The 18,501-nt window shown below is 37.3% G+C and overlaps 1 protein-coding gene and 1 pseudogene across 4 annotated transcripts in view; both read right to left on the bottom strand.

The window, feature by feature from the left end:
- The window catches only part of TXNDC16 (thioredoxin domain containing 16), a 134,709-nt gene that overhangs the window by 84,023 nt on the left and 32,185 nt on the right, over positions 1-18,501 (bottom strand). The gene's annotated exons all lie outside the window — the stretch shown is intronic.
- The window catches only part of LOC121493285, a 30,768-nt pseudogene continuing 13,574 nt past the window's right edge, over positions 1,308-18,501 (bottom strand).

Genomic DNA, 18,501 nt, shown 5'->3' with positions numbered 1-18,501 from the left:
AAGTTATTCATATTTCTTCATCTAAAAGAATTTACTTTTTAAATTTTCTACTTCTACATAATCTATCCCTAACAACTCATTCCACTTAATCCCTACATGCATGCATGCACGTGTGTGTGTGTGTGTGTGTGTGTGTGTGTGCGTGTGCGCGCGCACATGCATATCTATATTTTTGTTAGGCTTAACTTTTAAGGATTTTTAAAACCTGTTTCAAGTCCATGTACTTAAATAATCAAACTATCTCCAATAAACTCGTCAACTATAGTTTTCTCTTATGGAAAATATGGCATTTTCTGAGAACACAACAGTTCTCAAACTTTTTAATCTCAGAATCCTTTTGTACTTTTAAAAATCACTGAGCTCCTCAAGAGCTTTTGTTTATGTAGTTATAGTTACCAAAACAGAAATTAAAAGTATAACTTAGAAATATTTGTTAATTCTTTTAAAAATAATAATAAACACCACTGCATATTAATACTCTATTTAAAAATAACTAAATTTTCCAGAACAGTCATAAGAGTGGCATTGTTTTATGCTTTTGCAAATCTCTTTAATACTTGGGATATACAGAAAACAGCTGGATTCTCATATTTGCTTCTTCATTCAATCTGTTGTAACATCACACAACATATCATATAGCCTCTAGAAACTGAATTCATAAGAGAATGAAAATGAAAAAGGCAAATGTCTTAGCATTATTAATACACTATTATGACTTCATGGGTACCCTGAAATAGGTGCCTTAAATTACATTGGTTTACATAGTTACCTATACATTATAGATTTCTTTAAGTTTTTTAAAAGAAATGTAAAACTTAATCTTCTGTAATTCCCAGGGCTCTTGTTTTGTTTTTAAAAGCAATACTTACTGAGCAGTACCCACTATTTGCTAGATATTTTCACATGTTTTCATTTAAATCTTTAGTGTTATTATTTAAATATTTTTTATGAAAACAGTAAATGCTATTTTAAACATTTTTGTTTACAAAAAAAAAATCAATGATTAGTATCTTTTTATACTTTCAGATTCCTATATATGGACAAATTTCAGAGGAAGGAAAGAGTTCTCATAAGAAACTTAAGATAGACTGTCCTGAAAGTTGTGGGGCAGGGTTTTTGTTAGGTTTTATTTCATTTTTGTTTTTAAGACACAAGCTAAAAGGTCAAGTCTCTGGGTGATATCCCCTTATAGTTTCAGTCAAGGAGTGTATCAGAGCACAGACCAGGAGACCCCAGCCTGGTGTTGACTGGTTGCCTCAGCTATCCCACATATTTGGTATTGCTCGGGTTGAGATTCACTGGGACAATCACACTTCACATCTCCTTGCTGGCTGCTGGAGGCAGGTACTGGATCCATACTCATTGATGACCACCAGAGCTCCCTTCAATGTGGCTCAGTTTGTAACCAAGATAGTATTACAGGGCAGACAAGGCAGCCATCTGATGCATGATCCATTTCTGCTTTTGCTTCCTGCGCTGCATGACAAAGTACTGTCTGAGCTGCCTGAGGCTGGCTGGGAAACACTTCCAGGAGAGAATACACCAGGACTATGATGAGGAAGGAGAAGATGTGGGCCATGGTGCCTATGACCCACCTGTGGATCTGCAATGTTCTCAGCATGCTCACTGCTGGGGAAAGTAAAGTCACAGTAGCCAGTTGATGGGTGCCATCAAGTTGCCTCTCCCTGCTGTCAGTAACCATGATGGCCAGATTGGCCAGAAGCCCCAGGTCACTGTGGTTGTCACAGCTGAGAGTGGATAAACGCTGGTGGACTCGGCCCCATCCTCACATAGGGGAAAGGTATACACAGCAGCTAGAACATCCTCACCCTGCACATACTCCTGGTTGGCACACTGCACGTGGCTATTGTAGCACCCCTGGAAGCTGCTGAGCCATGAGCCAGCCTGCACACATTGTGCCCATAGTCCCACAGGTTCCTGGCCAGGATGATGCTCATCAATGATTGCTAAGAGTTGAGGATCCAGGGCTCGATGTAGGTGAGGCGGTTGGAGTCCAGCTGCAGAGACTGAAGGTGCAGCATGGTCTCGAACACATGGGGCTCCATGTACTTGATCTTAGTGTCCAACAGATCCATTTTCTCCAGGTTTCAAACCCAGTCCAGTAGCTAACCACAATGGCCACCTTGTGCCTCTTTAGGTAGAGGGAGTGCAGGGAGATGAGGTACAGAAGAGGGCAAAGTTCACCTTGACCAAGTCTTTGTGCTCCAGGTGTGGCTCAGTGCACACCAGACTTTTTTTTTTTTTCCACACCAGACTTTTGAGCTGACTGTATCCAATCTAAATATTCTTTATTATACACACACGAAACAGTCTGAGGAATTCAATGACCTGTCCAGATCATAGTGGTAGTCACAGGTAGAGCTGAGATTCAAATCCGGTCTTCCAACACTAATGTCAGAACTTTTCTAAACTATGTTTATTACTGACCACGCAAAAATGGGAAACCAGGTAAAAATGGAGGCAACTAATGAATGGCAAGGGAGTCTCGGTGGCAATCTGGGTTGTTGCTGCTTATACATTTTGGCTACCTTGTCTAGAATTTCCCTTGAAATATTTCAATCCAGACAGAGATGCCATCCAGTGAACTCAAATTAGACTACCATGTAAATTCGAGGCTTGAAAATTACATTTGCCCATTTACCTTTATTGCTCTAGCAGCTCTAATCTATTTGCTTCAAAAATCATTTCTGGGAATAGAAATCTCCCTAAACTTGTTTCTCAATAAAACTGGCAAATATAAATTAACAAAAGCTAACATTTTGGGCGCACCTCCCACATGTCAGGCATAGTACTAAGCACTCCATGGTAGTGGCAATTTTATCAGTTTGGGGACTGCCCAGCTCTGAACTCTTTTTTGCTTTGGAGATTTCCAGTTTTCTATGTCTTCACAGTGAGCAGAGCCTAAGTCCCCTCATAAAAGCTAAAATATAAACTTGCTCTTCTAGGCTCCCTGCTGCAAGGCATGGCCATATGACCCAGAATCACTTGCCTGACATTCTGGATCAGGAGCCAGTGATGTAAGAATAAGGGACAGTACAGAATTATTTCAAGAAGCAGTAGAGCAATAGTCAGCTTTAAAAGCAGGAATGACAGCAGTGTCAATAACAGCCCCAGAACAGGTGATGCAAGCTGTGGCATCTGACCCTCAGCAGTAATGCAGCAGTCACCCCAGACTGGCTGTGTGTTATACTTTTGACTATAATTTAGAACTGTATTAATTCTGAGTCCAGTTCTCTAGCCATTCTATCGAGCCTGAGATTTCCTATATCCACTCCAAATCCTTTTCTGCTTAAGCCAGTCAGACCCAGATTTTGAGGCTTATAACTAAAAACACTCAGAAAGGCACTCAGTCTTGCTTAATTTTCATAGCAACCATCTGAGATCAGTACTATCATTAACTCCATTTTAGAGATAAGGTCATGGGGCTCAGAGAGGTTACCCTGCCTGATGTCCCAAAGCTCATTAAGTAGTCATTATCCATGAGGTAATAATAACCAAAACTAATGACATTCATAATCTAATGATCTCCATGATTGTTCCCAGTGGCTTCCTAACTTTAATACATTTTTTATGTTAATTTCTAGAATATGGGGACATCTAAGGATCCCTAGGATCCATTCACAGGCCTGTGCTCCTTCAGTCACAAAGAGGAAAATTACTGACAGAAATGGGTAAAAGGAAAAGTCTGTCTTGGCATTTTCTTGTTTAATGATGGGGTGAAAGAGCCTGGGGCTGCTCTGACCTGGGAGCTCTTCCTGCCCTAGAAAGGCTTTCCTTTTCCTTGGCATGCTTTTCCTGAGATCCTCCTATCACCATCATTATAATATTGCCCAGACCTGAATGGGTGTCCGAAAAGAAAAGAAAAGAAAAGAACCTGAAAAGTCTACCTGACCCTGCTTTTGGAGCAGCAAGCTGTTCTGCCTTTAAAAAAAAAAAAAAGACTATTTTTACATTTTGTTTGTCTTTATTCCTAAAAAAAAAAAAAAAGAAGAAGAAGAAGAAGAAGTAAAAAGGAAATGTTAACCTTCTATTTTGCCATACCAAATCCCTATGACAAAAAAAAAAAAATGTTTTTTGAAAGAAAGAAAAAAACAGAGGGGAGAGGAAGGAGGGAAACAACACATTTTCAAAATTAATATGGCTAAAATAACAAACAGAAGCCACCTCTAAAATATAAAGGGAGAGTACAAGTCATAACAAATTCACAAATACTGGTCTTGTTCTTACTGCCATACATTGTATATTCTACTAGCTTATTCCTTATGAAATTTTATCACCAGAAACAATCTTGCAGGATTTCTGCTCCTCCCATTTTTAACAACCAAAAGGTGAAGCTTCCAAATTCATTCATCCATCAATCCAGTATTTTATGAACACCTAATACATGCCATGCATGGTGTTATGCACTGATATAAGGACTTGGTAGAAAAGGGCACTGTTTGGGAAAATATATCTACCAGTTAACATAGGGCTATGAGGAATTCAAATGCAAGACAAGTAATTTTTTTATTAAATTTTCCAGTAAAAAGTATGTCAAACAGGAACCCACCTGACAATATTAACCATAAACAAACTTGACACAGATGAAAGAATAAGCAATAGCCCAAATCTATTAAGAAAAGACCAACATGGGCACAGCTTAGGATCTTAGAGGAAGACATTTCTAAAAGCAGCTTTCTCCAGAGGTTCTATATAGGTTCTAGGTAATGTCACCTTTAGACTCAATAGCCTGGCTTGGCAATAATATGTTGAAGAATAAAATATTAGCAGAAATTATGATAGTTGAAAATAATTCCTATAATATTTGAAGTTCACAACATTTTGAGTAGGATGTTAAAGGGAAAGAAACCATTTTGTGACAAAACACCGTCACAAGAATACCAAGTACCACATTTTAATGAAGAGTTAATGATATTTCATTGTTTCTTATAGTAAAGATAATCTTTCCTTTTTGCATCATTTGATGGTTTTTAGGAATCAACACTGAGTATAAGAATGGCCTTTCTTTGCAACTGCTACCTCATGGCAAACATCACAGCATGAACTAAAATGAACTCAGTTCTGTTGGCACTGTGTATGAAACAGAACCACAGGTAGATACCTGAATTTGGATTCCTTTTTTTTTTTTTTTTTCCATAATTGCAAAAGGAGACTTCCTGCTTTTACACAGAGAAAAGCAATTAACACTTGTGGAGTAGTGGGTAAAACCCACAATTTATTTTCACAGGCATTATCTTATTTGATCTTCACAACAACCTCATGAGGTTGCAATTGTAACATTTAAAAATGAGGAAAACTAGCAATCAGAAGAGATAAATTGTTCAGATCACACTATGGGAAATAAGGAACAGGGACTCAAATCCTCAGGAAATCCTGATTTCTTCATATATCATACAACTTTCTAATCCACATTTGAGATTATAGTGCCTTAATCTCCTACCTGACCTGCCTCACCCCGGATAGATATATGATACTCTCAATCAACAAATAAAGATTAGTTGCTATTTTAACTTTCTAAGTATTACCTTTTTTCACCTAGAATCTGGGAGTAAAATTTTCCTCATATAGTTATCAAACCACTCAATTCTACTAGTTTTGACCATGTAAATTTTTGGAAACAGGACAAAGAGCTTTTAGACTATAAATCCCAATTCTCACTTTTAAATTTAAATTTTATTTATTTTTCAAATTTGTAACACTTTCCATATGCTTCAAAACACAAGGTACAAGAGTTGAAGGGTTAAGAGTCTACCCAGCTTCCCCATTCCATTCTGATAAAGTATTAACAGTTTTCTGTGAACCTTGAATATGTATACTATATACATATAAGCCACAAACATGTATTTATATATGCCTCTGTTAGAAGACAATCCTCCCTGGATTTTTCCATGTTCCTACACAGTCCACGCCTCCAAAAGATGAAACCTAGCATGACATAACATTGGAGACTATCTCCTCTGCACCTTCTAAGCTTGTCTCCTTTCCACTGAAGCCATCAACTCCCATTCAAGAAGCAATAAAACCTTTCCTATCTTCCCTGGGGCCAAAGAGTTAAATTTAGGGACAGAGACCTTCTGTTCCTATCCTAGAAAGAATTTGTTTACTTTCAGAGAAAAAGATAAACTGAGCACTCTACCTCCAGAAAGAAAGATTAGATGTGTCAGCTCCCATAGAAGCTTAGAGATTACTAATTCCTGGGTTCTCTTTCTCCAAACCTTGCCTATAGTCCAGGTATACACATATGGCTCTTACTTTGTTGCTCTGAGGAGAACTGGATAAGAGGGATCTAGTACTACCATGCTACCTTGGCTGCTGTCACTGCTGTGTGGTCTGACTTCTGATTCAGAGCCCTGGTGTTTCTGCAATAAATTATATATACAAGTAGGGTAATATCAGAGACCCTTCAGAGATCTAGACATAACACCTGCTGTCTTATATACATGGTGCTGTACTATATTTTAAACACTTGGTTTATTCCATTTAATATATCCTGAAAAATAATGCAAGAAAAAAAATTTTTTTAGAGAGAAAGAAAAAACACACATGCATGAGTTGGGATGAGGAGAGGGAGAGAGAGAATCTTAAGCAGGCTCCACACCCAGCACAGAGCCTGACTCAGGGCTTGATCTCATGACCCTGAGGTCATGACCTGAGCTGAAATCAATGGTCAGAAGCTTAACTGACTAAACCACCCAGGTGACCCAATGTAAGAAAATGTTAATAGACTAGTAAGTCTGTATATTCTTGATCAATGATATTTTAGGAATACTTTAAATATCTTAACCAAAAAACACTTCTTAACTGGCCATAATGGTCCAAAATTAGATAAATCTTTAAATATTTTGTGTAAAGCTTAATCTAACTTTATATGTTATTCTATTATTAAATTTTTACTAACTTAATCTTTATTCCAAATGCAATTTTCCTATATTCAGAGAATAAACGTTAGCTAAATCTGATCTTTTCTGTTGCCAAAGAAGCAAAGTTCAAATATAATTGCAGATCATTGATCTCAATGAAAACATTCTACATAAAGAACAAATTCAAATGCTTTGAAGAAAAAAATAATAGCATGCGTTTACACATTTTTAAAAAGCAAGCCAAATAAAGCAATATAAATATTCTAAAGTGCAAGTTTTAAGGACATATACAAGTATTTTGGGAAATATAAAAACAATCCAAGTATTATCTACAAATATTTCTTCTTAATTATAAGGCTAAGAAGTGGATTTAGGTAACAAATATCTGACAAGTTAATTGAAATTAACATATTTGAATAAATGTCAGTAAGTTTTGGCTCATCAGTTTATTGGCTAAAAAAATACTGAACTTAAACTCAGAAGAATTATTTATTTATAACTATATTATACACTATATAATATATATACAGCTCTCTCTATATATTTAATATCAGATAATGGTGTCTTAGAAAAAAAAGATAAATCTTTTATGTATATATTTAATATAAAACAACAATGTTTTAGGAAAAAACTTAAGGATATAAGCAAAAATTTAAAAAAAATAACTGTTTAGTTCTGAGTAATGGGATTATGAGGACTTTTTTTTTTTTTTTTTATGAGGACTTTTAGGTGAGGTTTTCATGGCTTTCTATATTTCTCATGCATTCTAAAAATTTCTGTTACTATAATCTAACTAGTTTGTTTTCCCAGTCTTTTTTTTATTTTTTAAGATCTTATTTACTGGGCAGCCCGGATGGCTCAGCGGTTTAGCACTGCCTTCACCCAGGGCGTGATCCTGGAGTCCCAGGATCGGGTCCCACGTCGGGCTTCCTGCATGGAGCCTGCTTCTCCCTCTGCCTGTGTCTCTGCCTATCTCTCTCTCTGTGTGTGTCTCATGAATAAATAAATAAGATCTTTTAAAAAAAATCTTATTTATTCATTCATGTGAGACACAGAGAGAGAGGCAGAGACATAAGCAGAGAGAGAAGCAGGCTCTCTGCAGTAGCCTGATGCAGGATTGGAGCCCGGGACCCTAGGATCATGGCCTGAGCCGAAGGCAGACACTCAACCACTGAGCAACCCAGGCATCCCATGTTTTGCCAGTCTTCTTAAAAATAATAAAAATTTTTAAAAAATAACACTAATAAAAATTCAGTAAGGTCAAAGGGCATAAACTTAATACATAAATAATATACTTCTATCTTTTACATATACATATTATACATACATATACACACATAAAATATCAATATGTATATTCTAGAAGACAATGAAAAAAAGAACCCATTTACAATAGAAACTAAAGAGATAAAATATCTAGCAATACATTTAAGTGTCCAGTCATAAATTTTGAAAGCATTAAAACTCTACTGCACCCAGGACAATTTACACGTTTAATGCAATCCCTATCAAAATACCATGGACTTTCTTCAGAGAGTTACAACAAATTATTTTAAGATTTGTGTGGAATCAGAAAAGACCCCGAATAGCCAGGGGAATTTTAAAAAACAAAACCATATCTGGGGGCATCACAAAGCCAGATTTCAGATTGTACTACAAAGCTGTGGTCATCACGACAGTGTGGTACTGGCACAAAAACAGACACATAGATCAATGGAACAGAATAGAGAATCCAGAAGTGGACCCTCAACTTTATGGTCAACTAATACTCAACAAAGTAGGAAAGACTATCCACTGGAAAAAAGACAGTCAGTCTCTTCAATAAATTGTGCTGGGAAAATTGGACATCCACATGCAGAAGAATGAAACCAGACCACTCTCTTGCACCATACACAAAGATAAACTCAAAATGGATGAAAGATCTAAATGTGAGACAAGAGTCCATCAAAATCCTAGACGAGAACACAGGCAACACCCTTTTTGAACTCAGCCAAAGTAACTTCTTGCAAGATACATCCACGAAGGCAAAAGAAACAAAAGCAAAAACGCACTATTGGGACTTCATCAAGATTAAGAAGCTTTTGCACAGCAAAGGATACAGTCAACAAAACTAAAAGACAACCTACAGAATGGGAGAAGATATTTGCAAATTATGTATCAGATAAAGGGCTAGTTTCCAAGATCTATAAAGAACTTATTAAACTCAACACCAAAGAAACAAACAATCCAATCATGAAATGGGCAAAAGACATGAACAGAAATCCTACAGAGTAAGACACAGACATGGCCAACATGCACATGAGAAAATGCTCTGCATCACTTGCCATCAGGGAAATACAAATCAAAACCACAATGAGATACTACCTCACACCAGTGAGAATGGGGAAAATTAACAAGGCAGGAAACCACAAATGTTGGAGAGGATGCAGAGAAAAGGGAACCCTCTTACACTGTTGGTGGGAATGTGAACTGGTGCAGCCACTCTGGAAAACTGTGTGGAGGTTCCTCAAAGAGTTAAAAATAGACCTGCCCTACGACCCAGCAATTGCACTGTTAGGGATTTACCCCAAAGATACAGATGCAATGAAACGCCAGGACACCTGCACCCTGATGTTTCTAGCAGCAATGTCCACAATAGCCAAACTGTGGAAGAAGCCTCGGTGTCCATCGAAAGATGAATGGATAAAGAAGATGTGGTTCAGGGGATCCCTGGGTGGCGCAGCGGTTTGGCGCCTGCCTTTGGCCCGGGGCGCGATCCTGGAGACCCAGGATCGAATCCCACATCGGGCTCCCGGTGCATGGAGCCTGCTTCTCCCTCTGCCTGTGTCTCTGCCTCTCTCTCTCTATATATATATATGACTATTATAAATAAATAAAAAAAATTTTTAAAAAAGATGTGGTTTATGTATACAATGGAATATTACTCAGCCATAAGAAATGACAAATACCCACCATTTGCTTCAACTGGATGGAACTGGAGGGTATTATGCTGAGTGAAATAAGTCAATCGGAGAAGGACAGACATTATATGGTCTCATTCATTTGGGGAATATAAATAATAGTGAAAGGGAATATAAGGGAAGGGAGAAGAAATGTGTGGGAAATATCAGAAAGGGAGACAGAACATAAAGACTCCTAACTCTGGGAAACGAACTAGGGGTGGTGGAAGGGGAGGAGGGTGGGGGGTGGGGGTGAATGGGTGACGGGCACTGAGGGAGGCACTTGACAGGATGAGCACTGGGTGTTATTTTGTATGTTGGCAAATTGAACACCAATAAAAAATAAATTTATTATAAAAAATAAAAAAAATAAAACTCTACTGCAGGTCACAAAATAAAAGCTAATGTAAAGACATCAGGTTCTGGAATTGAAAGATTCATTATAAAGATGTCAACTGTCCCTAAAATAATTTATAAATTTAATGCCAGTAGGATTTAGTCAGGGAGGGGAAGAAACCAAACAAGATAATTTTAAATGTCATATGTAAACAAAACAAACAAGCAATTCTGAAGACAGAAATATGAAGGGCCTGGACCTTTCAGATATTGTATTATAATACTTTAATAATTACATATATAAAATATATATATTTAAATGAAACAGTCCAAAAATAGACCCAAATATACACACATGAGAGTTTAGTATAAAAGGTAATGTCTTGAATAGTGAGATTCACTAAGAGATTCTCAGTTGTATTGAGACAACTATATAGCCAACTGGATAATATAGAGCTAAATCCATTCTTTATACTAGTTAAATTCCAAACATCAAAGATTTATGTTTAAAACTGAAACTGTTAAAACATTAAGAGAAGAAATACATCCACACAAATAGAAGCTCATCTTTGACAAAGGAGCAAAAGCAATTTAATGAAGGAAGGATATCTAAAACAACTGGACATTCACATGCAAACAAATGAAATTAGACACCAGCTTTATACTTTCACAATAACTCAAATGAATCATAGATCTAAATGTAAAACATACAACTATAAAACTTACAGAAGATAACATAGAAAATCTTGGTGACCTTGAATTTGGCAAAGAGTTTTTAGATACAACACAAAAAGTAAAATCCATGAAAGAAAAAACTGTAAGCTGGATTTCAATATTATTTTTAAAAACCCTGCTTTGTAAAAGACACTGTTAAGAAAATGAAAAAAAAAAACCAAGCCTGAGAGAAAATATTTGCAAGATGTCTAATAAAGAATGTGTATTCAAAATATATAAAAGAAATCTTAAATGGCATTGGGAAAACTAGATAGCTATATGCAAAAGAATAAAACTGGACCACTATCTTATACCATGTACCAAAATAAATTCAAAATGGATTAAAGTCGTAATGTAAGACCTGGAATCATAAAACTCCTACAAGAAAACATAGGCAGTAAGTCTTTGATCTGTCTTAGAAATATTTTGGGGGACTAATCTCCTCAGGCAAAAGCAACACAAGCTAAAATAAACAAATGGGATTGTATCAACCATAAAGCTTTACACAGCAAAGAAAATCATAGCTTTACACAGCAAAGAAAATCATCAGCAAAAAGAAAAGACAACCTACTGAATGGAAGAAGGTCTCAGCAAATTATGTATCTAACAAGAAGTTAATATCCAAAATATATAAAGACCTTATACAACTTAAAATAAAAAAAAAAAAACAAATAACCCAATTAAAAAATACGGAGAGGACTTGAATAGACAATTTTCCAAAAAAGACATACAGATGGCAAACAGATGCATGAAAAGATGCTCAATATCACTAATCAGCAGAGAAATGCAAATCAAAATGACAATATCACCTCATACCTGTCAGATTGGCTATTATCAAAAAAGACAAAAAAAAAAAAAAAAAAAGAAAGTGCTCCTGAAGATATAAAGGATCCCTTGTACACTACTGGTGGGAATGTAAATTGGTTGCAACCACTATGGAAAACTGTATGGAGGTTCCTCAAAAAAATTACAAATAGAACTACCATATGACCTAGCAATTCCATTTCTGGGTATTTATCTGAAGGAAACAAAGACATCAAACTGTAAAAATATATGCACTCCTATATTCACTGCATTATTTACAATAGTCAAAATACAGAAGCAACCTAAGTGTCTATGGATAGATGGATTAAAAAAAAATGTGATACATACACACACACACACACACACACACACACACACAATGCAGTATTACTCACCACAAAATAGAATGAAATCTTACCATTTGAGATAACATGGATGGACCTAGAGTGTATTCTGTTAATTGAAATAAGTCAGAGAAAGACAAATACCATATGATTTCACTTATATGTGGAATCTACAAAACAAAAGAACAAAACAGACTCAAAGCAGGAGGGGTGGAGGGCAAAATAGATGAGGAGGATTAAAAGTCACCAACTCAGAGAGGGAGGTAAAACGGCAGAAGAGTAGAGGATCTCATTTCATCTGGTCTCTTGAATTTAGCTAGATAACTATTAAATCACTCTGAACACCTGTGAATTCAACCTAAGATATAAGAATTCCTGGAATTCTACAAATAGAAAAGAGACTGCTTTTTGCAAGGTAGGAGTATGGAGAAGAGAAAGAAAGGGGATATATTGGAAGATAAACGGCCGTGGAGAGGGAGCCTCTGAAACCTGACTATCAAAAAGTGATACAGTCCTGGGGTACAAAATCAGAATCTTTAGAAATCAACTCCAGTGAGAGACCTCCCTGTGTGAAAGGTGCTCAGTGGTGGGGCAGAATCCTAGGTGACCAAGGGATCCCCGGGGTCACAGAGAGAATGGGGGTGCCTAAGCCAGCAGAGTTCCCAATCACTGGAGCGAGAAACCCTTAACAGTCTGGGAGCCCAGGAGAGAGCTCTCAGCTGAGTTTGCCATAAACCTCAACTACTGCATGATTTGGCAACAGCATCAGTGTGGGGGGCATGAAGGTGTCTTGCAAAGGACAAAAAAGTGGCAGCCCTCTGCCTTCCCCCAGAGGGGAGACAGAGGAGTGGGCACCACCAGGCGACTGCTCTGCATACAAGGGCCTGGCAAAGAACAAGTGTGGTAAATGTGCGACCCTCCACCTTCCCCCAGGAAGATCAGTATATACCACCTGCAAAGTGTGGCATGCACAAAACTGAAGACTGCTTATCCTTAAGAGTTTACTGAAGAAAGGAGACCACAATCTTCAGCTCCAGGGCTGAAGATCTGGGCTTGGCCATTTTTATTCTCATCCTCTAAAGAGGCACAGGGAACCTTCAGGGAATAAAAGTCACATTAAAAAAAAAAAAAAACAGAAACAGCTTACACTGAGCTCAAGCCCCTGGGCAAGGTGGTACACCTCTGCCCAGACAAAGACACCTGAGAACACCTGAGAATCAATGCAGCAGGCCCCTCTCTCAGAAAACTAGCTGGAAGAAAAGGGAACACCAAGTATAGGTAGCACAGGGCACTGCAAAACTCCAGTGCTAGGGGAAAACAGCATATAGAATTCAAGGGTTTTTCTCATGAGTCATTTATATTTCAATTTAAAATTTTCCTTTTCTTGGGACGCCTGGGTGGCTCAGTGGTTGAGCATCTGCCTTCGGTTCAGGGCATGATCCCAGAATCCCTGGATCGAGTCCTACACATCGGGCTCCCCACAGGAAGCTTGCCTCTCCCTCTGCCTATGTCTCTGCCTCTTCTCTACGTGTCTCTCATGAATAAATTTTTTTTTATTTTTCTTTTTTTTTTCCATTTCAACTAGTTTATTTTATCAGCTCTTTGGTTTTAACTCTTTTTTAATTTATTTTTTTAAAGATTTTATTTATTTGTTCATGAGAGACACAGAGAGAGAAGCAGAGACATAGGCAGAGGGAGAGGCAGGCTCTCCATGGGGAACCCAATGCAGGACTTGATCCCCAGACCCCAGGATCATGACCTGAGCCAAATGAAGATGCTCAACCACTGATCCACCCAGGCGTCTCTAAGTCTTTTTTTTTTTTACTTTCATTTTTTATATTTACATTTCATAGATATATTCTTCATTTTTGGCTTCCTTTCACCATATTCAATTTTATTTTTGTACATATAAGTTTTGCTTTCTTTATAGTTTTAGGATTTATTGTCTTCTAACACACAGGACCAAGTGGGTCACCCTGTTTTGTCCACCTGGAAGATTATGCTCTCTCCCCTCCCCTTCTGATTTCTTTTTTTTTTTTTCTTTTTTTTTTTTTTTTTTCTATTTTGGTTTCTGACCTTTTCAGATTTATCTAGTGTGTATTTTGTGTGGACCGTGGTTGATATTTCTGATTTCATTTACTCATTCAGCCATTCTTCTCTGGGCAAAATGAATAGAAGGAAGAATTCACAACAAAAGAAAGAAACAGAGGTAATATTCTCTGCCACAGATCTAATCGATATGGATGTAAGTAAGATGTCAGAGCTGGAATTCAGGATAACAATTACAAAGTTACTACCTGGGCTTGAAAAAAAGCATAAAAGACACTAGAGAATCTCATAGTGTAGAAATGAAATCTAATCAGACCAAAATTAAAAATGCTATGAGATGCAGGTTATATTGGATCTCTAAACAGTTTGGGTAAATGAGGCAGAAGAGAAAGCAAGTGATACAGAAAATAAGTTCATGGAAAGGAAGGAAGCTGAAGAAAAGAGAGAAAAACAATGAATGGACTATGAGGGGAGGCTTTGAGAAATCAATGATGCCATAAAACAAAACAATATTAGAATTACTGGGGTCTCTGAGGGAGAAGAAAGAGAGAGAATGAGATAGAAGGTGTATTTGAGCAAATCATAGCTTAGAATTTCCCTAATCTGAGGAAGGAAATGACATTCAAGTCTAAGAGGTAGAGAAGACCCCTCTCAAAAATCAATAAAAATAGATCAACACCCTGATAAATAATACTGAAACTTGCAAATTTCAGAAATAAAGAGAAAATCCAGAAAGCTCAAGATAAGAACTCCTTAACCTACAGGGGCAAGAACATTAGACTAGCAGCAGACCTATCTACAGAGACATGGCAAGCCAGAAAGGGCTAGAATGACATATTCAAATATTAAATGAGAAAAGCATGCAGCCAAGAATACTTCATCCAGCAAGGCTGTCATTCAGAATGGAAGAAAAGATAAAGAGCTTCCAGGACAGGCCAAAACTGAAAGAATATGTGACTACTAAACCAGCCCTGAAAGAAATATTAAAGGGGAATCCTGTAACCAAAGAGGGAGTCCAACAGTAACACAGACCAGAAAGAAACAGGAATTTTATAGGCAATACAATGGCACTAAATGCATATCTCTCAATAGTTATTCTGAATGTAAATAGGTTAAATGCTCCAATCAAAAGATATAGGGTATCAGACTGGATAAAAAAGCAACCCACCCATATGCTGTCTACCAAAGACTCATTTTAGACCTAAAGACACCTCCAGATTGAAAGTGAAGGGGTAGAGAGCCATTTATCATGCTAATGGACCTCAAAAGAAAGCTGGAGTGGCAATCCTTGTATCAGACAAATTAGATTTTAAACCAAAAAGACTGTAGTAAGGGATGAAAGGGGACACTACATCATACTTAAAGGGTCTATCCAACAAAAATATCTGACAATCATAAATATTTATGCTTCTATCTTGGGAGCAGCCAATTACATCAACCAATAATGACCAAAGTAAGAAAACACATTAATAATAATATAATAATAGTAGGGTATTTCAACACCCCCACACCACAATGGATAGATCATCTAAGCAGAAGATCAACAGGAAACAAGGGCTTTGAATGACACACTGGACCAGATGGATTTCACAGATATAGAGAAAGAGAGCATTCCGCCCTAAAGCACAATATACATTCTTTTCAAGTGCACATAGAATGTTCTCCAGAATAGATCACATTCTGGGTCACAAATCAGGTTTCGACTGATACCAAAAGACTGGGATTCTTCCCTGCATATTTTCAGACCATAATGTTTTAAAACTGGAACTCAATCACAAGAGGAAATCTGGAAGGAACTCAAACACTTGGAGGTAATCCTACTAAAGAACAAATGGGTCAACCGGGAAATTAAAGAAGAATATAAAAAATTCATAGAAACAAAGGAAAATGAAAACACAACTACTCAAAACTGTTGGGATGCAGCAAAGGTGATCCTAAGAGGGAAATAAGTAGATAGCAACACGAGTCTCTCAAAAAAAACAGAAAAGTCTCAAATGCACAAAGTAACCAACCTTACCTAAAGAAGCCAGAGAAAGAACAACAAATAAAGCCTAAACCCAGCAGGAGAAGAGAAAAAATAAAGATTAGAGCAGAACTCAATGAAATAGGGCAGCCCAGGTGGCTCAGCGGTTTAGCACTGCCTTTAGCCCAGGGCATGATCCTGGAGACCCAGCATCGAGTCCCATGTCGGGTTCCCTGCATGGAGCCTGCTTCTCCTTCTGCCTGTGTCTCTGCCCCCCCCCCTTTCTCTGTCTCTCATGAATAAATAAAATCTTAAAAAAAAACTCAATGAAATAGAAACCAAAAGAACAGCAAAACAGATCAATGAAGCTAGAAGCTGGTTGTTTGCAAAAATTAGTAAGATTGATAAACCCCTAGCCAGACTCATCAAAAAGAAAAGAGAAAGGACCCAAATTAATAAAATCATGAATGAAAGAGGAGAGATCATGATCAACATCATGGAAATACAATTTTAAGAATATATTATGAGCAACTATATGCCAACAAATTAGGCAACCTGGAAGAAATGAATACATTCCTAGAAACTTATAAACTACCAAAACTGGAACAGGAAGAAATAGGAAACCTGAACAGACCCATAGCCAGCAAGGAAATTGAAACAGTAATCAAAAATTTCTCAACAAACAAGAGTCTAGAGCCAAATAGCTTCCCAGAGGAATTCTACCAAATATTTAAAGAAGAACTAACACCTATTCCTCTGAAGCTATTTCAAAAAACAGAAATGGAAAGAAAATTTCCAAACTCATTCTATGAGGCCAGCATTACCTTAATCCTAAAACCAGATAAAGACCTCATTAAAAAGTAGAATTACATGGGCAGCCCGAGTGGCTCAGCAGTTTAGTGCCACCTTCAGCCCAGGGTGTGATCCTGGAGACCCGGTATCGAGTCCCACATCAGGCTCCCTGCATGGAGGCTGCTTCTCCCTCTGCCTATGTCTCTGCCTCTCTCTCTTTCTCTCTTTCTGTGTCTCTCATGAATAAATAAATAAAATCTTTTTTACAAAATATGCTTATAAAAAAAGTAGAATTACAGACCAATATCCCTGATGAGCATAGATGCCAAAATTCTCACCAAGATACTAGCCAATAGGATCCAACAGTACATTAAAAGGATTATTTACCACTACCAAGCAGGATTTAATCCTGATCTGGAAGATGGTTCAACATTAGCAAATCAATCAAAATGATACAGCACATTAATAAAAGAAAGGACAAGGAACATATGATCCTCCTAACTGATGCAGAAAAAGCCTTTGACAAAATACAGCATCCTTTCTTGATTAAAACTCTTCTAAATGTAGGGATAGAGGATAGAAGAAACATACCTCAATACGATAAAAGCCATCTACAAAGAGCCCACAGAGAATACCATGCTCAATAGGGAATAACTGAGAGAGTAGCCCTGGTGGCCCAGGGGTTTAGTGCTGCTTTCGGCCCGGGGTGTGATCCTGGAGACCTGGGATCGAGTCCCACATCAGGCTCCCTGTGTCTCTGCCTCTCTCTCTCTCTCTCTCTCTGTGTGTGTGTCTGTCTGTCTGTCATGAGTAAATAAATAAAATCTTAAAAACAAAAAAACTGAGAGCTTTTCCCCTAAGGTCAGGAACACAACAGAGATGTCCACTCTCACTACTGTCGTTCAACACAGTACTAGAACTCCTAGTCTCAGCAATCAGACAACAAAAGGAAATAAAAGGCATTCAAATTGGCAAAGAAGAAGTCAAACTCTCCCTTTGCAGATGACATGATACTGTATATGAAGAACCCAAAAGAATCCAACCCCCAAATTGCTAGAAGTCATACAGCCATTCAACAATATGGCAAGATACAAAATCAATGCACAGAAATCAGTTGCATTTCTACACACTAACAATGAGACTGAAGAAAGAGAAATTTAAGGAATCGATCCCGTTTACAACTGCATCCAAAACCATAAGATACCTAGGAATAAAACTGACCATAGAAGTAAAGAATCTACAAAATACTTATGAAAGAAATTGAGAAAGACACAAAGAAATGGAAAAACATTCCATGCTAATAGGTTGGAAGAATAAATATTGTGAAAATGTCTATGCTACCGAGAGCAATCTGCTCATTCAATGTCCCCATCAAAATAACATTGACATTTTTTACAGAGCTGGAACAAATAATCCTAAAATTTGTATGGAACCAAAAAAGACCCCAAATAGCCAAGAAATGTTGAAAAAGAAAACCAAAGCTGGAGGCATCAAAAAGCCTGACTTCAAACTGTATTTAAAATCTGTAATCATTAAGACAGTATGGTACTGGCACAAAAACAGATACATCAATCAATAGAACAGAATAGAGAACCCAGAAATGGACCCTCATCTCTATGGTCAAATAATCTTTGACAAAGCAGGAAAGAACATTCAATGGAAAAAGGACAGCCTCTTCA

The sequence above is a fragment of the Vulpes lagopus genome, chromosome 6 (assembly GCF_018345385.1).
Source record: "Vulpes lagopus strain Blue_001 chromosome 6, ASM1834538v1, whole genome shotgun sequence".
Taxonomy (NCBI): domain Eukaryota; kingdom Metazoa; phylum Chordata; class Mammalia; order Carnivora; family Canidae; genus Vulpes; species Vulpes lagopus.
The sequence above is the reverse complement of the archived record's forward strand: the minus strand, read 5'-3'. Positions and strand labels throughout refer to the sequence as shown.